We start from the raw sequence: 17,982 nt of genomic DNA, 5'->3' as shown, positions 1-17,982 counted from the left end.
AGCAGTTTCCCACAGGATTCCTTAATCTTCAGCAGGGCAACACATACTGTCTGATTTTATCAAGAAGCCATTAGATTTCTCTTTTAGGTCTTTCCATTTCTCCCTAAATAATGCAACATTTTCCCACACCAAAAACCCCAGGTTGGAATGATTATAACTTTTTTTTTTTTTGCTTTCCTGGTTTGTGATCTGCATCCCTTTTCAGCCACTTTCGTCGTGTCACGAGTGGGGAAAATCCCAGCCCAGGTGTTTCTATCCATGCAGGGGAGGTGGGCGGGAAGCAGCCGCTAGGGGAGCTCGATGTTGGGAGTAACCTCCGAGCATCTTCCTCACAGCTTACACAGCTTTCTGCAGTCCCTAGGAGTGGAAGTTTGAAAGCAGGTGTTAAGTCTAAAAAAAAAAAAAAAAGCAGCAACAAATCAAATGGACAAGTTTTTGAGCTTTTTAAATTTTTTTTTATAGCAGGCAATTTTATAACCAAGTATTTGGAAGTTCTTTCCTCTGTACATTGAATCATGATGTGTGCGCATGTGTGTGTGTGAGCTTATCCAAGTGCGCGGAGGTGAGAAGTAACCATGGCACATATTTCTTAAGTTTCTGATGACCCATAAAATTAAGAGGTATTGAAACGTAGCTGCTTAAGCACCAGCCATGAATATGAGAATATCCAATGTTTAGCCTCGGTTTTAATGTTGACCTGCTTTCCTGGTCGTTGGCAGGTGACTTAGAGCCAATGTTTGCATCATATAAACATTACTAGGAATAAACCTTCAAAAGAAACTGTCTCTTTTGCTTCTTGTTATAAAAATTGTTAACTGGAGTACCAATGGTTAGTATGTTAATTTGGGGTTTGGTTGTTTATCTAAGGAATTTATCTGGCAACTGAGTCAACGATCATTAGAGGTTGTGGGTGTATGAAGAGCCAAAATAGATTTTTTTTCCCATGCAGATCAATACTAACAGGTTCTTACTTGGTTGTCTTGGGGTCCCACCTATTCTCAAATGTGTCTCAGTACAAAGAAGTTTTTTTTTTTAACAGGTTTGCTCTCATTGCTTTCACTGCCAAGGATTATTGAAGCTAGACACTAAAAGTGTGTAAGATTAACATAACCCCCCCCCGAGCCTATGTTTGATATATATCAATACTGTCCACAAATGGTTAATGGAAGGATTACCTTTTAGCAAGATCTGCATTTTAAGGTACTGTTTTCTGCTCAGGAAAAAAAAAAAAGGCGGATACATAAATAGCGTTGTGAAATGCAAGTAATGCTAGCTGCCTGACTGGCATTTTAGGGGAAAAGTGCAGAGTCATATTTTGGAATATCAACTGATAAGATGTCTCCTGGTCTGTATGATATGACAGCCAGACAGGGGATGCTAAGAGAAACCTGAAGGCATGAGATAAATTCAAACTTAACTTGCTGGCTCTTGCAGTGTGAGGTTGGCTTGCCCAAAGTACACAAACCAACAGACTGGATCAAGGCTCTCTGTTTGGGCAGAGATCAGAAACAAAGCTTGCCCTCTAAAGTCCACCTCATAGCCAGATCCAGCCATGGTAACCACTGTATTCACTGGGCCATGGTAGCAGGAGAGGTATGTGCATGATTGTCTTAGTTTTTCTTGTTTCCTTACATTTGCAGACTATTTTTGAGCATAGTTTACATGTTTTCTTTCTTTTTTCCTGGCATATTTACACCCCAGCTTTTTAAAATGCGTTGTTCATGCCAGTCAGTTTAGCAATGTGCTTGTTAAAACAGTTCCTAATATATTGTATATGACTGAAAATGACTTAATTGTTCTATTTCTTTCTGACCCCAATAAAAAATGTCCCTGATATTGTTTGAGTCGCTCTCTTGTTCACAAGCGCCTACATATATGTCACTGGGTGACTTTGAAACACTTCTTAGATACATCAATTCAATTGCTCTTATTTATTTATTTAGATTTGTAATAATGACAGTAAATGGCCATCTGAATCAATCTGGGCACTTTGCAGTCATTAATACTGCAGCATCGATATCACATAACACAATTATAGTGCAATAAATTACCCATATGCCTCATCTGTTGCCCAACCAAAATAAGAGCTCCCCGTATCTATCGCATTGCTCATTTATGTCCTTTCCCTCTAAAACACCTTGAGAGCGGGAAAAAAAGGGCTCTGAAATGTTCCTGAAAGCTTAACAAAGCCCTGTCCTTTCCAAGGGAAGAAGCAGATATGAGAGCTCAGGAAATGGCGCGTGGGATGCTCCATCAGCTAATATGTCCTCATGAATGGAGAAGGGCCCAATCCTCTGCAGAGTCAACTAATGAAGTTACTTATGTTACCATCAGAATACCTTAAAGGGATGTCTTTCACCCATCACATCTGCAGCTGGGGTGTGTATCAGTTTAGGAAGTCTTCTGGACGCTGATCTCAAGCCATGTGGGGCTTTCTAAGCTAAAACCAAAGCCTTGAATTTTGTGTAGAAACCCGTGTGAACTAAGTCACTAATAACAGCTGTGAAATCAGTGTGAAGCCGGAACCAGAAGCAGGCTGCCACGCTCAGCATCATCTTCAGTCTATGGGTTGTTTTCAGAAATAATATAACAAAATGCTCACTTCAGCAGCTTAATCTCCATGCTTGGAAGGACTGGGTAACCGCAGAAAGACTTGCATCTAAACCCTGCCATCCCTCTGACACGTGATGATGCAAGGAACTCTTTAGTGCAGCTTCTTTCTGGGTGTGCAGTAGCAGCATTGATAATTTTTACCTCAGACAGCTTTCTGAAGCATCTTTCCTGGGGGGCTGGAGGGAGGGAGCGTTCTTGGGTGCAAAGAGTCATTTGTGCAACCGCAAAGCTCTGTGCCCCTGTGCTGTTCTGTCACGGGCTGGAAGCTGAAACTGAACCAATGATTTTGCAAAAGCAGTAGCTTGAAACCTCAGTAATCCCTGGATTCAAGAAACTGGAAGCCTTTTTCCAATTTCCCACAGGATCCCCTTAGAAAACCCATTAGGACAGCAGACTTGACCCTGGTAGGCCTTGATTCAAAGTCCTCTGGATTCAGTCAGAGCCTTTCTGTTGTTTTCAGTGGATTTTGCATCACTTTGATGTTAAGTCCGTTACATTTGTGTTGCTCAGAGCAAACTGCTCTTGGTGCTGTTAACAATTCCTCAGATTCATACATAAAAGCGGAGAAGTAACACAATGGTTTTAGAGCATCAAAGTAGCATGCCCTGCTCCGTTCCCCGGTGAGATTTCCTTAGGTAACTCAACAAGCAGCTCTACAGGGCAACAAACTGTATTAACTATTCATGCTAGGCGGTTATGCCTCCTTCGCAACTGTGGCAGTCTTGTCCAAATCTGCCGTAAAGTGACAACTAATCTATTGGTCAAATTTGTTTGTAGCATTAATCAATTTCAATCAGTAATTGCCTTTGGGCAACAGTTCAATTATGCCCTCATCTTTTGGCTCTCACTATCGTAAAAACAGCTAAGTAAGTCTTGAAGAGTAATATGCCTCACTATTTTAATGCTCAAGAGGAGACAGTGTTGATGTTGATGCTTATTTTATTCACATAACCATGTTTCCTGCACATGGCTTCTCTCCAGGCACAGAGTAACAAGGCATTGACAATACTGTAGCGCACACTGTACCCAGCTATATGTAAAATAATGTTAATGACCAAGGAAGGCCACCTTGATGAGTGTGATATATCTCTCACTCCAGTGCTGGAGCTATGAGAACTTAGCATCTCTTAAGGTTCCAATAAAAGATACTGTTTTTCTCTTTATTTCAGCTCTTCTCTGTGTATATTTTTCTATAGAGAAGAAAAAAATTAAATTTGGTGGAAGTGCAGAGTTTTCCTCATAAGAAAAAAACACATTCTTGAAATATTCATAATAAAAAACAAACCAACCCCCCCCCACATTTTTTTACTTCACTCAGCCTTCCTTTCAGAAAGCAAAATAAATCATAATTTATGCATGGAGGCTTGAAAATCAAAATGGTCACAAAGTAGCATAAGGGCAGCCTGACAAAATAAGGCACAGACCGTAGGCTAGAAAACAACCCACCCTGTGAACAAGGGAAGTGTCACAGACAACTGGGCACTGAGAGCTTAGTGATTTTTGAGACAAGGGAAAACGTTTCACTGATATAACCTAAGGGAATTCTGAAATCACTCCAAAATGCACTACCTGAAGACAGGCAATTTTTTGGAATGTGTTCATATTATGTCATTATATCTAAATATGCTGAGCAAAGAGCAGGATAATATTTCCCCTTCCTCTATGCTGTTAAAATGAATTAAATTTGGGGCAAAATTACTCAGCCTTAATCAGTATTTTTTTGCTATTAGGATGCAGTTGAATCCCAGGGCAAGTCAAATAGGCTGCAGACATTGGTGCAGCTTGAGATTGCTATTTTTATTTATTTCTGTTTACTGTGGCAAAGCTTAGAAGCCAAGAAAGAATCAAGCACCATTTTACCAGGCTCTACCCAAACAAATCCAAAGTCTCTTCTTCAAAGCACCTACCCCTTTATTTGTAGCATTTGTGCTTCACCTTACCTGCGTGCAGACCCATTGAAGTAAGTGGAACAATTTACAGGACAAGGCGTATTGAGATTTCCAGTCTGACATAGCAAAATGAAACTTTGTGAAAGTCCTCAGCTGCTGTTAATGGGACGTGGTGTGAGAAATGCCTCACTTACCTTGGCTGAAGGTCTCATCCATACATTTTAAAGCTTTCTGGCCAACATAATCTCTAGATATTGCTGAGGCAATTATATTCAGAGTGTTTCAGAAAGGACTGGATACTTACTTAATTGGAGTATCTATGCTGAGTAGACAGTTTTAAATCATGTGCGAGCTTTAGTAGTTTTTGACACAAAGTTCCATTAATTATCTGGAGCCAGGAGCAAACTCTGCCTTAAACACCTTGTTGTGTAAATACCCATTCTGAGGGTTGGCTGTGATAGTCACTGGGTCTGGCTGGAGCAAAGGGCGGAAGGTTTTAAAGACCCCTGGTGATTTGGTAGCACAGAGGCACTTCTTACGGAGTGACTTGTGCATCTGCAAGCTCCAGCACAAGGTTGAATTGCAACAGCTTCACAAGTCACTTCATGGTGACTGTCTGAGGGGGCATCCTCACTCACGGCGAATGTACGAGAAGAGGTTTAGGGGATAGTCTAAGCAAGCTTTCATTGCTTGGTAGGCACAGTAAGCTCGGAGAGCTTGAGTGTCTAGTTATGGTAGGTAGGCTTCAGCGTGGTTAACGAAGTCAGCCTTGTCACCACAGTACTGCTTTGAATCCTACAGATCCATAGGTGGCTTTTGAAAATGTCACTTAGGTATGAAAATGTTGTCCAAGTCAACTGAGAATCAGACTGCAGACGGCAAGTCTTCTACGGAGGAAAGAAGCAGAAGAACCCCACACCTTTCTTTCTTCCAGTCACAAACACCACATGGCGAATGGATATCTTTAATTTGTATTGCCATTTTCTAACCTGATGTCTTGAAGCTCATTACGTTAAATTATATTTTCACTAGAAATAAAGATTATAAGGTATGCTTATAAGACATTATCAGCCTCCAAAAAAATCTCTGCTAAGATCTTAGTCTTCCATACATGACAACCACTTAGAAAAACAAGATTTCTTTTTTGTTCTTGCACTGTACAGTTTTTATTTCCTGTTGAATACATCTATTATACATTAACATAATTATTTTAATTTATTACCTTAGTAAATGTCAGACCCATAAGAAGATGTCAGCATATTACACGTATTACACTGCACTCATTCTGTTTAAGAGCCTCAAACAAATGGTCAAACTAAGCATCAAGTTTCTACTTCATGTAGGCATTTTTCAGAGAGTATTGTGCAATAAAATGTGCGCTTGTAATTAAATTCTGCCTTTGTTTATACCTACGTACTTTTGTTGGGATCCATGCAGTCTGAGACCTGCAAAGCCATGTCCAGCTGGCTGGGATGCTGGAAAGCCCTGTGTTGCTAGTTCTAACTGTAGTACTTTTGATGTATTAAATGACTCTCACACCCTGAAGTTAAGGACAGGGTTTTTTTCTTTATTTTTTCCTGTTTTTTTTTTCTCTAAAGTTAAGAAATATTAGAACTCTTGAATTAGCTATTTAAAACAACCCTACATTCTGGTTAGCACAGTTATGGGATAGAATCAGAAAAGATCTGAAGAAGTTTATCTAGCTTTATTTCTTGTGAAGAAGGATCAGGATAACCTATTTACAGATATAGATGGCTTCACTACTAAGCATGCAGATTTGGGAACAAGTGCATGTTAGAGGCACTGGCTACAACACCGTGCATCTTCTGCTGTGCTTCGTGGAGAGAGAACTGCAACATCCCCTTTCAGCCCTTTTGCGGATTCCCCAGCAGCAGGTACTTCATAGGGAAGTGCTGACCATGCACTCTTCTTAGAGGAGGGCTGAAGTGTTCTTCCATATCCCCCTCAAACCCTTTGACCTTTTATGCAATCTATTTTTTCCCCTAAGGAAAATATGTAACTTCCCGTTGAGGATTATATACTCATATATTTTTCAAAAGAAAGTATTGTGAACACTATTCCTGATCTACATTGGCAGAATTCACTGGAATGACTCCATAGAAGTCATGTTTAGTTCATATACTGTCAATAATTATAAGAGTAATATCCTAACCTGCCATATTCACGTACTATATCATTTCAAAGATTTACCTCTGGTTATGTTAGTGCAATGCATTGACAGGCTCTAGGAAGGCACAGCTCTTCTTGACAAAGCTTTTGTACCGTGTATTTCCATAACATATCACTATGACTTTGGTGAGGGCCTCTTAAAGCAATGCATAATGTCAAAGATCTATGCAAGATGTATGATAGATTTGTGTGAGACGTGTTAAGTTATGCCTACTCTTGATTTTCTATAGAATACCTGCAAAACAAAAAAGTGTTAAGGGTTGAGATCAAGGGAGATGAAAGCTGCCAGGAAACCTGTTTCTCTCCAGAATGGAGAGAAAACACAGCGTTTTCTTCACACCGCTCACCCCACTGTGCGGAGAGCGCTTCGTGGGAAGGATGTCTGCTGAACTTTGGGATGATTCTCCGCACAAACCTGTTTGATTAGGACTCTGTAAGACCAGATTTTCTATATGTGCACAGCCCACAGAATGCCCCCATGAGGGTTATTGGAGCCTAATATTGTTTATGAGAGGTCATAAATATTTCTTCTCCGATGAACTTAATTTATTTTTGCATTTGATAGTTTCCAGAACAAATATATAAATTTTCTAAAATGCAGACCTCAACTCGAAAGACCTGTTTCCAAGCAGCAAAGCCATCGATATTTTTGCTCAAAATCTGCAAATCTTTTTCTTGATATAAAACCCCAACAATTTTTCCCTGATCATTTATTTAAAAGTAATGTTTAAAATGGTTCATGGGTGGGGAAGGGAAGAAATAAATTAATAACTTAATCTCCAGTCCTTCCTTTCTCAATTTGTTATTGGAATGGCTGATATCTCCCAACCCATTGCATTTTAGACAAGACAATTTGCACCTATTAGGTGCCAACTGCAGGCCAACTTCTACCCAGTGCTTGGGATGCTGCTACCAGTTCTCCCAGCTCTGATCATCACTGGGTTGCTCTCCTTCACTGTCGTTCCTGGAGCAACAGAGGCCTGCAGGTAACCACCCGTGCAACAGACACCTTTGTGGATGATTTGTCATGTGTTCATGAATGGAAATCTATGGTTTTGGCTTAATTTTTTACCGATAATTCTGTTACATTCTTCCTTGCTGAGAAATGCACAGGATTTGAACTTCAAGACATTTAAAGAAGTAATATGGTCAAAAAGAACATCTGGTTTTTCCTTTCAGAATGGTAATTCTATGTATGCTCAGCTGAAGAGTGAAAAGGAGCATTTCCCCCTGCTATATAAGAATATTTTCTTCATTTGTAAACCATCAACTACCAGACTGTGAAGGACTTCAGCTGGGACTGCATTTAGTACGAAGGTGTAGATCTTATTTTGGATTGAGGTCCTGTGCATCTACTTTTGATCAGAGACTAAAACTAGAGCTGTTCAACCTTGCAAGTGTCTGTTGCATGATCTGTGGAAGAATGTGGCTTAGCTCAGAGGAGGCCCCTGTCCCTCCATGGACAGAGAACAAGGCACATATGGCAGTGACCTGTGGGATCTTTTCCCAGGTAGGCAATTTGGACTCTCTTGGCTGGCTGACATCAGCTAAAATTTTAATTTCATCTTCACAATCTCATTTTGAGGCAAGTCATGGAACAAGAGACTATCACTGGGATTGCATTGTGGGTAATGATTCTATTTAGGGACATGGTTTAGTGGTGGGATGGCAGGGTTAGGTTAAAGGTTGGACTCGATCTCAAAGGTCTTTTCCAACCAAAGTGATTCTATGATTCTAACATCTTTTCATGCTTTTGTCTTCTTTCTGCTGGGATCTCTCTATGCATCCAGGTTCCAAGGAGGTGTGCTGGAAGACACTTTCGTTACTTGTGCAATTTGTGAGCTTAGTGCTACAAAATAAGGTGCCCTGGGCTTTCTTCAGCAGATTTTTGAAGGAAAAGAGAATCTCACACAAATTTATAAAGCATACGTTATCATGAATGCCCACCATGTCTTTGGAACCTACACTTTGCTACATCCTCTGTTTGAGTGCTTCAAGCACCTTCAAGTTTCAGGTGAATGTTAAGACTAATTAAAGATAGTTATCTTGGTGCTATATCTTTTGAGCGAGGTAGAGTAGGAACAGTCTTTGCATGAGCTTTCCAGTGGAGCTGGGTCATTTGGTTTCATTCATGAGTGGCTAGCAGCTACGAGGTCTTTCTCTAAGCAGAGACTGTCACTCACATCAGATTTTATTGGGTTTGTGATGTGGATAAGCATCACATAAGTAACAGGCTGAGATCAATAAACTAATTTCATTTTTAATCCGTGGCAGATTTGAACGTGGCTTTTATACTGAAATACCAGGGTTCAAAGCAGCTGGTTGCACCACATTCTTGGTGCTGCCCTCTCCTTTAACCCACAGTAGCAGAATAACATGTAACAATTTATGAGCTCGTGTTCTCCCAAGATCTTGTGTTTCTTTGCTTACCGTACTTTTCTATCTATAAAAAAATTAAATAAATATGCTTAAATGAGTCAGTGATTATTGAACTGGGAAGCAGATCTGAGTACGACAATTAAATGTAACACATCCATATTGGGGTGGGGGGAAGTAAAGAAAAAAAAAACAACAAAACTTTAACATTTTCACATGCCAGAAAAACTAGCTTTCATGTACTTTAAATAAAAGAAAGGTAAGACATGTTTGGGAATAAAGCTGTAGCCATCAAATTCACTCTTCAAGTATACTCTGTTACAGCAGCATGATTCCTTTTATGATTGTATCCATCATGCTGTCAAAAAAAGAAATCTTATCTTCACTCATTACTAAATATACAAAGAGCTGGGATTTCCACTTGGCAAATGCTCCTGTTTACCTGAAGGCTCGATTTTACCTGCACTTTGATAAAGTTCATTTGCAGAGATAGACTAAACTTTTTAATCCTTCAACTACTTGAGTTTGTAAACCAAGTTTTGCTCTGAAGTAAGCAGCATGTGCATGAGGTTGCTATTTTCTTTAGGAAAACTAAAGATTTTATTATGGAAGGAAGCCAAAGGGCCCATCTGGATCCGTCCTGTCTGAGTTGTGAGTTATAGCTCCTGTTTACAACAGCTCTGTAAAAAGAAGTCTGGGTGAGGATGCCTTCAGTAGTCATCTTCAGCCTTCTCAAGTTTTTTGTCTTCAGGAAGGTCTATCAATAATGAGACATTCTCTTGGCATCTGTCATCCCTAGTATGCTTAGACCTTTTTAACACTGTCATCAACTAAACCTTACAATAAAAATATCAGAAGAACTTTGCCAGTTTAAAAGGCACAGAATTAGGCCCCTCATGTGCCGTATGTGCACCTTCCTTTATGATAAATGTGAACAACCCCCTCTGAACATGGTGATGCAGATAAACTTCCTGAGTCTAAGTATTGCTCTGAGTGCCCTTGATTGCTTCTCTTTCTGTTGCATCCTTTTAAAACTAAAGGAACATTTATTATTATTACTATTATATCTACTATAATGACAACCACAAACCATGAATGAAATCATGGGCCCATTCTTTTGAGCCACATTTAAATGTGAAATCACAAACAGCTCTCTACCTTGTTATTTAAACAAATACAACAGGGAAAGGGTGTTACTGTATCTCAAGAGCAGAAGTGATTTACACAGTGGTAGAGGTGATAGTGTTCCCTTTGATTTGACTTTAGTGGTCACTACTGTGTCTGTGTCTCAGGTTGACAGACCTCTATGGTCTGTGTATATCTCTATATCTCTACAACCTCTACTGTCGATCATTTGAGCTGTCTGAAACCTGTCTCCTTTGATTTGCAGTCTTGGAGTTATGTGGATTTTTTTTTTTTATTTCTTATTTTTCATTTTAATGTTGTCCAGTTTCCTGCAGAATTCAATCTCTAAACTTCATTCTGGAGCCACCAACCGCTACAGCAACCTGGGCCTTCTCTGTCTAACATGGCATTGCACCAACAGCCGCTGCCACCAAGGGAAGTGCTAAAGTTCACCTGGCCTGAAAAGGAAGAGTTAGACCAACACAAAATAATTCCACTACTTCTTCTATTTCATACTTCTTGTCCTTAGTATTAGCTTCTATTATATAGCATATATCCTGTATAGCATTCAGTCTCATTCGTCTCATGTTCTTAATTCAAGAAGTTAATCCCAGGTCTGGAGCACTCTTTAATTAACATCTTTCCAAGAAGGTAGAGTCTGGCTAATTTAATCACCTTGTCCATTGATTCTTTAAGGTCACTGACATACCTATATGAGCAACTCTCATCCACATACTAACCCTTTTGAGTTTTGCCTTCCCATCCTGACCTGATTTCACATGGATTTAATCTATAGGCCAGTGACAGGCCTACCAACAGAGTGGTTTGCCCTTCAACCAGTACTTCTGTATGATGTTATGCTTTTGCACAGTGCTGCATCCAAAAGTCAAGAATTCTGATTTGCTTACACATGATTTCTCTGTAGTTATGTCAACTATCTCTAATTAAACAGTATCTTTCTAGGTGTTCCCCTACTGTGTTCCTGATCAATGTTTCCAGTAAATTCCCAGTTTATAAATCAAAATCTGCATTCTGTTATCATTTTTATACTACCATTGACTGAAATTCTTTTTTCTGTAATAAAGCTGAACTTTGCAAACCCTAGAAGATTTTCCTGTGTAACGTGTGTGGGTGCGCACGCACACACACACACAGTTGAAATCTGCAACTCCCAACTTGTCCCCAGCTGCTTGGCAAATAGAGATCGCGTACATTTATCTTCTTAATGACCTGCAGAACATTGGGTGAATGCTGAAAAAACCATGAAGATTGAAAATATAAGAACATCTATGTACAGTGTATGCTGTGTGTCCCCTTTGTGTTCACCCACAAATATTTGGCTGATTTTCATATAGATTTCATATAGAAATCCTTGCAGAAAGCTGTGTTTACCCCACATCTGGCTACTTCCAGCATGAGTGGTATATTTTCTATGGGACAGAAGGCAGTTCGAATGATAGTATTCACCAAACTTCTTGGAAGAATCCTGACATGAAGGCACTTAACCCAGGCAAGGATTAGAGGGTACTTTTGTAGCACTTGCACGGAGAATTGCATCATTCTGTTTGAGAGTCAAGGTGGTTTTTGGCAGGTGTGATGGTGCAATCCGACAGTGCTCATATTCAAAGAAGCCCCAGCATTTCCAGGTATTTCCTGGAGTAGTGCACTCCTGTCCTTTCCCCACCCCATGACCCAGAGTGGGTATTGCTCACTCCTGGGCCCTGCTCCTACCTGCCTTGCTGAAGGTTTAAATGAGGAAATTGCCATTACGTAGTTGAGTTTAGAGCTGGTTTTCTAAAAGAAATGGTACTAAAAGTGGCACAATTTCCTCCCAAACTTCAGTAATTTTGCTTTTGTGCTGGTTCCACTATCAGAGATGAGCTCAATTGTTTGAATGATGTGAATCCTTAGTGGAAGAACTTGGCCTGAATTTTTCCCACCAAAAAGCATAATGGGAACTTCAACCCCTTTCCGCATCAGGATGAAAGCAAGAGCCAGCAGACATTTCACAGAAAAAAAAAAAAAGACAGAAAACCCTACTTGACAGCAGTCTCCGTTTTGCACCTGGGATGTAGAAGACCTCAGGAAGGCCTTGCTTTGCCTGCTGGAGAGCAGAGACCAAGGATTGGGTTTCCCATCTTTCCAGTGTGTGTCCTAACCACTGAGCTGTTTGGGGAATGAATTTTCTCAGTCTTTCCTGTGAGAACTTGATCATTTCTATAAATAATTCATCACCACAGGGATATGATCCTAATTTTTTTTTTTAATAATCCCTCATTATGCTCTAGCCATTAGGCGGTTAAGACTTTTACTCTCTCTTTCTTATATACACATGTACATTTTATTTTGACCAGAACCTCTGCTCCAAGGTAGTGTCGTCACTAAATGAGTGTGAATTGTTTTACAAGCACTGTTTTCACCTAACTGGAGGTTTGCAATGGAAAAATACTTTGATCAGACCCCTTTCTGACTACGAGTAGGTTTATGTCATCTGGGAAGAGCATTAATGCCATGTCATGTGATCGAACTAACCAGTGTAATCCATATTTTCAAATTAGAAAGCAAACTGAAGAAGTGTACAATGGAGATATAAGCGTGCATATATATGGTATACTAAAAATAGCATTTGTAGACATTTCGGGTGCTTGTTTCTCCACTATTTTTGTATCTGTTTCTGTGGTTTTTTCCTTGTGAATGAAAAAACAGGTAGCTAAGCAGTGCTTGCTGCCATTCTGACTGCATTGTGCAGATGATGTGTCCTCCTCTCTTTGCCTATTCTTTGGGTGAAATATTTCTCTTTGAAATTAATTGTTTTGTTTTGTTTTCTTTGCCTCTGTCTTTAATGGGACCAAATATTTCACCCGTATTCTTTAGTCTTGCAAGATCCTCAGGGTAAACCAAATCTTGGTACATCTATTCCCATTGAGTAACATACTCCTTGAGCAATCCCATTGGCTTCTGTGAGACTATTTGGGACTATCCAATGGGAGAAAAAGTACGTGAGTCTGGCCCCAAGGTACTTACACACCGCTTCACTCAATGGCACCTCAGTTTCGGTCAGTGCCTTTGGGTGCTGCTGCATTGCAGCATTTAATAATCAGTTTGTTTCAATTCTCATAGCAAAATTTTTATGCATAGTCTTTTAGGTACACGTAGAAGCCCAATCTGTAAAAGTAAGAAGATATTAAAAAAAATGTTTTCCTATGGATTCTTCACAGAAGAAGAAAGGATGAACACATCCCAGCAACTATTTGCTTAGTTCTTGGAGATTTACGTTTCAACGTCAATGGTTCAAAGGTTGTCGGAACTTGCAGTGGACTCAAATGTTCCATATTTTCATCCAAGAGTTATTTTCCATAGGAGAAGGTGTGGGTACCCTACCACCTGCTTTATGATGGTGCTGGGCTCATCAATCTTAGAAGGCTCTGTGCTTCTGCTTTGTTCAATCAAATCATTCACGATTCTGGACTGAGGCTAGGAACAAACTTTGTTAAGAAGAACATGCTTTAACAAGAAGAGTAACAGAAGGGATGGGTTTTGACATGCCAAGTCAAATATATACATTTTCAAAGAGACAGGTATGGTGAGGTCTTGAAGATACTGTCAAGGCTGAGAAGTCTGATCACAAAGGATTCATCTCACCTAAATTTTTCCCCCTGACACTTAGTTATCTAATCTAAATGGGTTGTCTAGGGTCCCCCTATTGTCAGTGAAGAGAGATAGAGAGCAATGAATAGCCTTCTGTAGGTGTTTCTGTCTCTATACAGTGACTATAGGTGTAGCCCAGAAAACTGGTTTAGAGTAAATGTCTAACTTCTCATGGGCTATAGTTAGAGATGAGATAAGTGGATCCCACCCTTAATTTCCAAAGGCCTCATCTTCTTCCATCAGTGGCTCTGGAAAAAAAAAAAAATCCATATGTACATGCAAGGAGTGTCTACACTAAAGGAAAATATCAATTTGTTGCAAATCCTGGCCCAAGCTGAGGGTATCTCAGTGGGTGAAGCAGGAGCCAGTCACTAGGTTCACTAGGGGGAGCTAGGAAGAAACTTGTTATTCTCAACATGATAATGGAGTTCCTGCTGCAGAATTATTCAAGAGAAGGTAAATGTGGTAGAGAGTCCTCTGAGGTCTCTTCTCCGCCAGCTGACGGTGCTGGATTTGTCATAGCTAATGTTCCAGCTTGATTATATAACTTCTTGTCCTTTCGATCTCGAGCGCTATTTCTGATTGTCTTTCCTGGATAAGACTTGACTTGTGAACAGAGGAAAATGTGGTACAAGATAAGCATTTATTTGTCTTCAGAGAAATAACAACAATGACAACAATAAATCTATATTGCTGTGAGACTACATTTCTGTCTCGGTAAGACTTTGGACACATGGTCACTAGCATACCTCTAGGATTATAAGATGTGTTATGCACGCGTGTGTACATATGTATATAGAGATACACAAGCCCTGTATCAGGATTTATTGTTCTCAGGGCACATCAGTAAAAAAGGCTGACCTGTCTCATTTCTTTCTAACTCATCCAGGCCAACTCACACTTTGGATCAGCCATTCTCCAGATCTACAGTATTTTCCATTTCAGTGCGGTAAGAGAAGACAAAAATCTTTCTACTGAGATCACTGCGTTAGCAGCCTGTGTTCTGGATTGCTGAACTCAGATGAGCATGAACTTTTTACAGGAGCAGTCCCCGCTCCACTGGATCTAGCTGGTTTCCCTGAAAGTGCATGTCTGCCTGCAAAATTGATATCCCAAAGCATTCTATTTTTATGCTGCGAGTTGCTGTGTTGAGATCTAAAATGTTCAGAATTATTTTTACTGGATAAATGCAAGTACTGAAATCATGAGGTTCTGGCAGGCTCCAAGCTCTGCCAGCTTAACACTTATTTGCACTTGGCAGAAAAAACAGTTTTTAATATTTTAGTTTTACTTTTCTAGTGTCTGCACAATGGGGATAATTCTTAGAGACTTTAATCAAGAGGTGGGAAACATGCAAGCACTACTGTGAGACTTTTAACTGAATTGAATTGAAGAAACCATTCTCTGATTGATTTTAACAGCAAAATGCAAATTTAAATTTGGACGCAAACTTGTATTATTTGCTGCAGTTTGTTAGCCCGCTGAACTACCTGGTGTGCTGTGTGTCTGCCTGCACAGCGGAACAATTCTGATTTATTCCCAATGCCGGTTGGGGCATTGCAACCTGCTCTCTGTAATTCAATGCAAAAGCCCAAATAATTCCATTGTTTTGAAGGAAGTTTTGTTCTGTTGACCTTGGACCTTCAGTCCCCTTCCTGCGAAATACAGGCTCAGCAAGGTAGGCTTAGTATTTGCTTCGTGTGATGAGAAGGAGGGGGGTAAGGAAGGAAAGGAAAACCTGGATCATCTCCAGCAGTAAAAGAGCTCCAGGTAGATCATTGCCAGGTTCTTTTCTGCAGATAAGCTTAAATAAGTGTTACACCCAATGAATGCTACTGTGACCTGCAAATGCCATGGTGTGACGGAGCCCCATAAAAAGAGGTACAAATGAGAGGGAAAACAGAAAGATTGTGACCTGCAAAGGACCAGTTCCTCTCTTTTTTTCATAACGCTGGTACAAGTTTGGATTAATTCTACCAGCGTTACTATGAGACTGCAGCAGGACTGCTGAGCCAGGAGTGTGTTGGCAAGACCAAGTAATACATCCTTTCAGAAGCTGCTCTTGCAAAATGTTTTTTTCCTGGTGACGTGTTTCTCTGCCTCCTGATGATTATTTCTTGTGTGCGTCTGACATAGAAGGATAGTTGCATAAAATGCAAACTGAAACCACGGTCTCAGCGAGGATTCAAGCAGCTCGGTGAGCTCATCATGGCTCAGCAGTCAGGCAGAACTACAGATTGCAATTTACAGCAGAGAGCAAGCTCTGAGCAGCAGATTCAATTTTATAAGTGCCTTTCTAGTTCAGCCTAGGTAAGAGTCTCTGGAACAGACATCCTCTATATGTCCTATAAATAGTGAGTGGTTAAATGTGTCATTCGGCTCCCTCAGTACACATCATTGATTGCGATGCGAAGCACGTACTCGAGAATAGCCAGCCTCACCCCCCTCATCAGGTACTGGGGTATTTATTTATTCCTTATTGTCATTACAGGCAAATAAAAGGTTTGACCTAATGTAACAGAGAGGTGGAAGGCTGATTATTTTATTTCCACAGCTGTTGCATTGCTGTCTTTTATAACATGTTTATAAATCATCAGCGTGCTGGCACGTTGTTATCGCTGGCAAGTTATATCTTCAAGGAAATATATTTTTATTTACTAAAAAGGAATATGAATAGCTAACTATCTTATCAGAAAACCTGTCTTAAGTCCAAGAACAAGGTCCACCCAGATACTGATTAATATCAAGAGTATTGATTTTATTACTCATACTTTATAAATGACATTGATATTCTTGAAGACTGCAAACATTTGCTTTGTTGTGCTATTGTCTTGGCTGCAGTGTAAATCTCTCACTTTTGATATACACACCGTGATTATTGTTCTGGTCATTGTTTCATGACTGGAGGCATTTTAATGATGATTTATGGGGTTATATATAGTTGGACTATAAACTTCTGATTGCAATTAAAAACTAGTTAAATGAAAACTTTCAGCTTGAAGACAGTGTCTGTCACAGCAAGATACAAAGGACTAAAATGTGGTGTTTTGAAAAAACAAATCAATAAGTAGTTAGTTTTATTTTTCTCTTTGTATACTACAAGGCAAGGGAAACTTCTAGAAATCCGTATTTCTTTTTTGTGGATTTTCCAGGAGGAGTATTTTTGAAACATGCTACCCTACCACTCTTGAACAGCTACAGATTTCTTTTTTTCATTATTTATACACCCAGTGTGTGCTCAGCCCAGAGAAAGAGACCTTCTCATGTTTTGTCAGAAGAACTGTGGATGAGCGGAACAACCTGGGATGCTCCCAAGTGCTCCTTGCTGAAGAAGTAACCTTGGTCCTGTAGGTCCTCGTGAAGAGGAAAATGAGTTTATTTGGTATCACAATTAAAGTCTCCTTCCATTTGGGGGTTCTCAAAGCTAGTTTTCCCAAATATTGTATTTCCATTCCTATCAGTTAATATCAGTATTTCCCAGCATGGCATTAGCCTGAGATCTTACTGTCTACACATGAAAAATATCACCTCCAAAATGCTCCTGAGTATGTCGTTATGCAATTCCATTGGCCAAGGTATAAACAATTTTGGGTTGAGTTTGCAAGGTGTAAGCAATGCAAGCAGGTACAGGCTGTCCAGGGATGCCTTTTAAACCTGAGTCCTTGCATACGTACGTATAGGTATGTGTATATGTTACACCGTCATACCAGTGTGGCTTATATGAGGGTGTATGAATTTATACTGTTCGAGAATTGTTTCACTGACAGTGAAAAGAAGTTGCTAGGCAGCTCATAATATAGTTGTATGTTGTTTGTTACATACTTCAGAAATCAATTATTTTAGAGTTTTCTGAGTCTTTAGAAAACCCGTCATGTTCCCATCACTTTTCCCTCTCTCTTGTGTCTCATGGGTGTGGCTGCGTTGGCCACCAAAGACTTTTGCCACTGATGGGGAGGGCTAGAGGTGAGAGAGGTAGGTAGGCAGACTGAATTTGAAGTTTGCATAACATTTGGCTGGTGTACCCTGTAGGTCTTGATTAGAGCACTGTCACTACCCAGTCCCATATTGTTTGCTCAGCTTTATTCCAGCCTTGTCCCCTACAGGGCTAAAGTTTTAGCCCTGGCAGTTACAGCAGTTTGTG

Source organism: Egretta garzetta, unplaced genomic scaffold, assembly GCF_000687185.1.
Source record: "Egretta garzetta isolate BGI_Z169 unplaced genomic scaffold, ASM68718v1 scaffold633, whole genome shotgun sequence".
Lineage (NCBI taxonomy): Eukaryota > Metazoa > Chordata > Aves > Pelecaniformes > Ardeidae > Egretta > Egretta garzetta.
The sequence above is the reverse complement of the archived record's forward strand: the minus strand, read 5'-3'. Positions refer to the sequence as shown.